Source organism: Battus philenor, unplaced genomic scaffold, assembly GCF_028537555.1.
Source record: "Battus philenor isolate CCGP_79_NKW_IND1 unplaced genomic scaffold, ilBatPhil1.0.hap1 SCAF_2, whole genome shotgun sequence".
Lineage (NCBI taxonomy): Eukaryota > Metazoa > Arthropoda > Insecta > Lepidoptera > Papilionidae > Battus > Battus philenor.
In genome coordinates, this window is record NW_027181682.1 from 13,684,429 (window position 1) to 13,692,264 (window position 7,836).

A 7,836-nucleotide genomic window follows, 5' to 3' on the forward strand; every position below is an offset into this window, starting at 1 on the left:
TCCGAGGGTATGCGCTATAAAATGTAAAATACGCGAGTGTACCATGTTAATTTTCTCCGTATATATGCCTACGGACTGTGCGGACAACTTACCACATTTCACAGACTGTTTGAGTGAAATAAATGCGGTGGTTGAGGACAGTGACATAGGTATGGTTTTTGTGTTGGGGGACTTTAATGCTCATCCAGGCGAGTTATTCTTTGAGGAGATGCAATTATTTTGTATGGAACAAAAATGGTGTTGCGTTGATTATGATGCTTTGCCAAACAATGGGGAGACGTATACATATAAGAGTGACGCCCATGGCTGTACACGTTGGCTCGACCATTGTTTGGTCACTAGTATAGCAAAGAACTATGTTGAAAAGATAAAAGTAAATAATGACGTGTCGTGGTCTGATCACTATCCCCTAGAAATTATTTGTGATCTTAAACCCATATCTCTGCAATACGACACTCCTAAAGGTTGTTACAATAATAAGATAATTTGGGGGCAAAGGGATAGTGAACAGACGAGACTGTTTACGGAGTATTGTAATGAAAAGTTAGGCAAGATTGTACTTCCAACGGAACTCGCGGAGTGTTATAATACAAATTGTCAAAGATCTGACCATAGACTACTCATGATACTCTGAGATGTATTCGGAGATAGCTAGTATAATGCAGAAAGGGGCTATTTTAAGCTACAAGGTGGTTCGGCGAAGTAAAAAAGGTTTTGTTATCGGGTGGAACAAGCATGTGGCGCCACTGCACGCGAGGGCTCGTCTGTGCTTTCAGGCTTGGGTTGAGGCGGGGAAGCCAAGTAGGGGGGTCACTTACGAGGATATGTGTGAGTCCCGTAGGCTTTTTAAAAGTAAGCTGAAATGGTGCCAGGACCACGAGGAACAGATTAAAATGGACAGGTTGGCCGAGGCATATGACACCAAAAATTTCGGAAGGTTCTGGCACCAGACAAATAAATTAAATGTTCGGGCGAGCCTTCCCGTTGAGGTGGGAGGCACGAGTGGATGCCGAAATATAGCTAATATGTTTATGTCTCATCTTAAAGTTGAGTCACCGAGTACATCTCATCAATTCGAGGACGTAGCTCGGGACATCGTGGATGTAAGGGAGGATCGGGTACGCTTCTCAGCAAGCGAGGTTAGTAGTGCTGTAAAGCGTATGAAGCGTGGTAGATCTCCGGGACACGATGGCCTGAGTGTTGAGCATCTACGTTATGCTGGGGTGCACCTATCCGGGGTCCTAGCCATGCTCTACAATATCAGTATTGACCATAGTTACTTGCCGGAAGCAATGATGAAGACAGTGGTGGTACCTTTGGCAAAAAATAGGACGGGTGATGCAGCAGACAGATCCAATTACAGGCCCATATCCCTCGCGACGATAGTAGCTAAGGTTCTGGACAGTTTGCTTGATACGCAATTAAGTAAATCCGCGAAGATCAATGACGCGCAATTTGGTTTTAAACCCGAGTTGTCAACTGAGAGCGCAATACAGTGTCTCAAGCAAACTGTCCGCTACTACACAGACAGAAAAACTCCGGTTTATGCGTGCTTTTTGGATCTGTCCAAAGCATTTGACTTGGTGTCATATAAAATTCTATGGCACAAGCTTAGAACCGAGACCAACTTAAGGCCGGAACTGCTATCACTTCTTCAGTACTGGTATGGCAATCAATTAAATGTAGTGAGGTGGGGAGACGCAATGAGCGACCCGTACAAACTGAATTGTGGAGTAAGGCAGGGAGGGCTGACGTCGCCGAGGCTTTTCAACCTCTACGTCAACCAGCTGATAGAGAGGCTCAGTAGGGCGGGTGTCGGATGCTCGATTGATGGAGTTTTTATAAACAACATCAGCTATGCTGATGACATGGTCCTGCTGAGCCCCTCAGTCAGTGGCCTCCGAAAACTGTTGAAAATATGTGAGGAGTATGCCGGGGTGAATGGACTCAGCTACAACGCGAAAAAGAGCGAGATCCTTGTTTTTAGGGGGAATAATAAACCTTCGAACTTTAAACCTACTTTCATGCTTTGTGGATCCCCCCTGAAACAGGTGGCTGAGTTCAGGTACCTCGGGCACATAGTTGACGAGCACCTCAAGGACGACGGCGACATAGAGAGGGAACGGCGGGCGTTGTCGGTCCGGGGCAATATGTTGGCTCGCAGATTTGCGCGATGTAATAAACAGGTAAAGTTGTCACTGTTTAGAGCATACTGTCAGACTTTTTACACGTGCAGTCTGTGGGCGGACTATAAGCAGCGGACCGTCAGAGCCCTTCGCGTGCAGTACAACAATGTGCTGAGGGCGGTGCTGGGCAAGCCGCGCTACTGTAGTGCATCTGCCATGTTTGCGGAGGCGAGGGTGGACGACTTCTACGCGATCATCCGCAAGCGTGTAGCGTCGATGATGAGACGGGCGGCGGAGAGCACTAACACCCTCCTCAGCACATTGGCGTATAAGTTAGACAGCCCTCTCTGGGCCTGCTGGAATGGTGCACATACACTCGCCAATAAGCGTATGTGTATTTAGTATGTAAGTTTTCTTTTATACTTAATTTTAATACTAACATAGGCTAAGTTTATCTTATTACTAACCCATGTGCTGTTCTGTATGTTTGTATGTTTGTAAACAACTAACATAGTGTAAGAATATTGTACTAACATAAATATGGACTGAAAATATGGTCTGAATTAAAGATTTATTATTATTATTATTATTATTATTTATTAATTTATTTTAAGTTATTTTATTCAATGACAACTTTATTACAACATATATATACCCCGGTGATTGTGGTGATTTCTTCAAATTAACAAATTTTTTTGTCTATAATGATAAATAAACAGAAAATAGATGGTAATAGCAATTAAATATAAATAAATTTGTAGGGGTGGTCGTGGTACGGTAGCTTCTTGTTCTTCGGTAGCTTCTTGTGCTTCGGTAGTTCGTCGGTTGTATCTTGTTCGTCGATTGCTTCTTGTTCGTCGGTTGCTTCTTGATCTTCAGTTGCTTCTTCCTGCGTTGACCGCACCTCCGCTAGCCCTTATAATGAGCGCGGAGACTCTCAACAGCGCGATGCAGATTTTCGTTGCGTCTACTGTGGCGCCATCTGTCATGTATCTGTTTCACTGCCGCCGCCGCCATGCGATTGACGGTCACGTGGGTAAGAGCTTGGTGTTTGAGTGGCGCGCGATAAGCACGCCACAAATTCAGAAGAACCAAAGTCACCAATGTACAATAATTGACCGTATGAAGTGGCAGTACTCGGGGTACACCAATTCGTGCAGCCACGAACTGGTCAACAGGGTCAGGATAAGGCCCCACTAGGTGGAGTGATGACTATGTCATGGCTGCTATGCCTTGCAGTCGGCGTCTATCAGCTGACATGATGATTATGTTGAACCAATAATAACAGATGGTATATATTGCAAATTTATTATCATTGCATTTCCTATACAGCCCTATAAAATGTTTTATTATAAATTGAATTTTATGCAGTCATTAAAAATAAAACCACGATATCGTTTTCGTCCCCGCCAAGCGCATGCATCCGAGTCAAAGTTCATAGATATATTTATCAAACTTTACATTCACTTATCGTAACACAACGGTTCGTGTTTCCCAACGACGGGACACACACGGGATTGAATATGTCATACAATTTATATTAATTAGGTGAAAAGGAGACAAAACAATCAATACGACACTAATTCCTTAAGTGACAATTACTTCTAAATATCATAATAATCTTCAATACATGTTGTATTTTAAATCAGTACATATATATATTAATGTTTAACAAGACTTATATAAATATAATCTTTATTTAAGCTTCTTATAATAAATGATATTTCATTTTCGCGAAAACTGTTTCAATTTCTCAATGAATTTATATTAGCAGTAAAACACAAACAAATCAAAGTTAAATTATAATATATTTGATATCATAACATTTATAGACCCGAAAATCTACAGATATCTATGGAGGCCAGTTACGAGAGTTCGGTAAAGTCGAGAATGAATTATCTACGTAATCTTAAAACAAGTGATACTATACTGTGTAAATTTGTTTTTATTTTAAATATAATAAAACATCCACACGGTAAAAACTAATATGGTACACTGTCCATTTAAATGAATATTTAAACGCGAAGATTCGTGTATAGCAGTGCCTCGAGAAGCCATTTTTTGTTTCGGAAATCCTGTTTAAGATATGCCGGTCGACGCCGATACAATTTTTTTTTCACTATATTAGTGTTCGATTAACTTTGCATCATGCAGATGACGATTAATTTTGAATAAATCAATTCGTAGATAACATTAAAGTTTTAAGTAATACGTAGTTCGTTATAATTATTGATTAATATTTCGTATGCTGTTATAATACGTTGTGCAGGAGTCACATTAATTACGTCATCATCAGCGACGCATCGAAAAAGGGAATTACACTGAAATATAATTCTTTTTCGAGCGAAAGAGAGACTTTTCGACTTGCGATTGGCTGACGATTTTTTACCGTTGTTTTCGTACTTCTAAATCGATATGAATGTGGGCGAAGCTTGAATGAATGTAAACAAGCCGCGTACAAACTTAATACGCTTTTCCTCCTAATATGCTTTTTAAGCAAACTCCCCCTTAGACATAAACTAACTATACCTACCTATACAAAACTTGCGTAAGACCTATCTTCACCTACGCTAGCATTGTATTCGCCAACTTCTAAAAACAGCGATCTAACCTCTGCAAATGCTCCAGAACCGCTTCACCCGGACTAGTGCGGAGTGGTTCCAGCGTAATTTCAATCTCCACAGTGACCTCAAACTCCCAACGGTCAAAGAATTATTTAAGGCTTGCCAGACCTACTTTGAGTCAGCCTCCTCCCACCTAAAATCCTTCATAGAGAGCGCGTCAAGCTACTCTCCCCGCACCTCAGCCAAGACCAAAAGGTGTTTAAAAGTCGTACTCGCCACTCCCCTTATAAGTTTCCCGCAAAACAAGCGCCATATCTCACTACACCTGCCACACACCATACACTACACCACGTTCTACACAATAGAATGAAACTTAACTCACCATACCACACGAACCGTATTGGGGGGCCTCCGCCCGCCCCCTAGCCGTAAACAGCGTGGACGATCCTGAGGAGGATCTGGATCCTTCCTTGGTTCGCCGAGTAGCTCATGCTGCAGTTCCAAGCCGCAAACACATCAAACAGTAGAACTATCTACTACGTGCAAACGTTATCGTGCGTGTAAAGTACGATTGCCCACAATTTTTTTTTTAAAGTTCACGCACCCTTCAGTTCCTGAACTCAGTTCCGATAAAGATGTAATATCCCACGAGTATAAAGCATCAACGTAAACAGAAACAAAGCAAATGTACATACTCCTACTTCAGATTTTTTGTTGTTATTACCTCCAGCCCAAGGAAGAATCCTATGGTGTGAGACATGTGTGAGGCTAGTTTTAGTCAACAGCTATATCTTTTTTTTTGTTTTTTTTTTGCCCCCGCTATTGGAGACCTCTCGTACCCTTAATTTGTTGGGATCAGGGTCTTTGTTTACAAACTTCGTTTTACACGTATAACCAATCATCCTGTACAATGACTAGCTCAATTATTCGGCTTTCGATGCCCTTGATAATGCTCAAATAAACCTTGTAAAAATCTAAGAAGAGTTCTTATCGATTTTTAAGCGAACAATATACTCTAGAATTATTTTTCCAATGTGCTATAAAATATCAACTTACAGGTTGATGAAATAGTATATAAAATGCTACGTAACCAAAATTAATATTGAAAGTTTAAAAATTTCGATAAGATTTTATATTATAAATAGCAGGTGAAAACGCAAACAAGTGAATTAGAACGCTTACGAAATTGTTTACGTTTGTAAATATCAGCATTTGAACGACATTACAAAATGCTTGAACTTGTATATATTGCAATTTAACACCGATGTTACGTAATACTTATGGTCGAAGTACAATTTTACATATTTATTAGCAGTCGGATAAAGTTTCAGTTATTACAATCGATTAAATTTTAATTTATATCGGTTTACAAGGAGAAGCTTCTCATATTGTCCCCAGCGTTACCTTATGCCAGTTCTCTGACGCTGTGCTAATGTCAGACGAACTTTTTCTTTTCTTCCATAATGTCCTCAATGTTCCTTACCCTACACCTACAATGGGATTTTTGTAAAACAATTCTTAGCTAATCTCTACTCGGCGAAAGGAATCTTCCTACCAAATTACAAATTTCTAAGCCAGTTGCATCCAGAAGTTATTACGATGAGTGAGTGCATAAGCGGAAATCTCTTTCGTATACATATACTATGATAAAATAATTAAAGTGAATTTTTTAATAAATTTTGAATTTTCTATTTATTTTTCTAAATCAATTTAAAGTAATCCCCGTCCGATAAAACCACATTTGTCCATGTGGTAGCAGTCGGAATAGTCTTTTTGTGGTATAGCCTCCAAAATCTTTTCGATTCTGTTATTCCGCAATCGTCTGAAAAAGGCCTCCCCGTATTGACTTTTTTTCTCTGCTATACTAAATAGCCAGAAGTCAGAGCCGAATCAGGCGAATACTATGATTTCGGAATAATATGAACGAGATTTTGACGCTTTTTGACGCCAAAAATTAAGAGATTCAGAGAACAGAACGCATACTGATCGTCAACTCAATATATTTTTTATTCTATTTTTTTTACTCTGCTTCGTAAGATGCTGTAGTTGTGGAGAAGAAACAGAAGAAAACTCCGCAGCAGGACGAAACGCCACAAATAACCTATTTAGTTTACTTAGCTTTCCACATAGAACATACTAAATTAGCTGCCCTAGATTGAACATGTGTTAACAAAGTCAAAGGTGTAACACAATGTTAGTGTGACGTATTATTAAGTAAATATCTATATTAGTAACATTTATTTCACTCCATTATATCATCATCATCATCACCCACAGATCATCCAGCGTCTTTCAACTACCTTAACAAGTTCTGCGCGCTAAGTAAGTCTATCCATAGCTACTTTAACTTGTTATTTCGCTGGCCTATATTATTTAAAGAAGGTTAACACGCTGTAAGTCACACTAGCATTTCGTGTTGCTTGTTTTGAAACCCTTAAAGTAGTAAGTCATTTTACAGACTAGTAATAGATTCAACCGTGAAGGTGTATTAAGTAATATAAGTATAATTTAACTTGTGACAAAAGGTACAATGAAAAATATGTATATAAATTAGTTTCGTATTAAATCAGATAACGTTTAGCAATGTGTTTAAGATAAGTGAATGCATAATGTTGGCCTTTGTTCATAATTAAACTCACGTCGAAAATCATACTATTATCCGTAATTGATAGTAATGCAAAGAAATTGATCAAGAAACAAGTATACCATTCACGAGGCAAACAATTTAACTAAGATAAATTATTTATTAATTTCATTCGTATTATATATATGTGTGCGCGCGTGTATGTGTGTGTGTGTGTGTGTGTGTGCGCGTGCGCGTGTGTGTGTAGTTATAGTTTGTGAAGATTAAGAAAAAATGGCCAGAAAAGTCTTATTTTATTGAAACTATAATCATAATGACCTTGTTTCTTTATCGCATTTGTGGAGAAGGAGGGAGAGCTCTACCATAACACATTCAGGCAATAGGCCACTCTATTACCATGGATGCATACAAAAGCGAGCCAATAGTTTTGACAAAACAACTCAAGAACTATGATGTTATAGCCGGCATGACCTTTTCGTTGTCCACACAACCAGAGAATATCCCATGAAGGATTCGAGGTAAATGGATCTATACCATGGTTGCACAGACTTATTAAGACTAG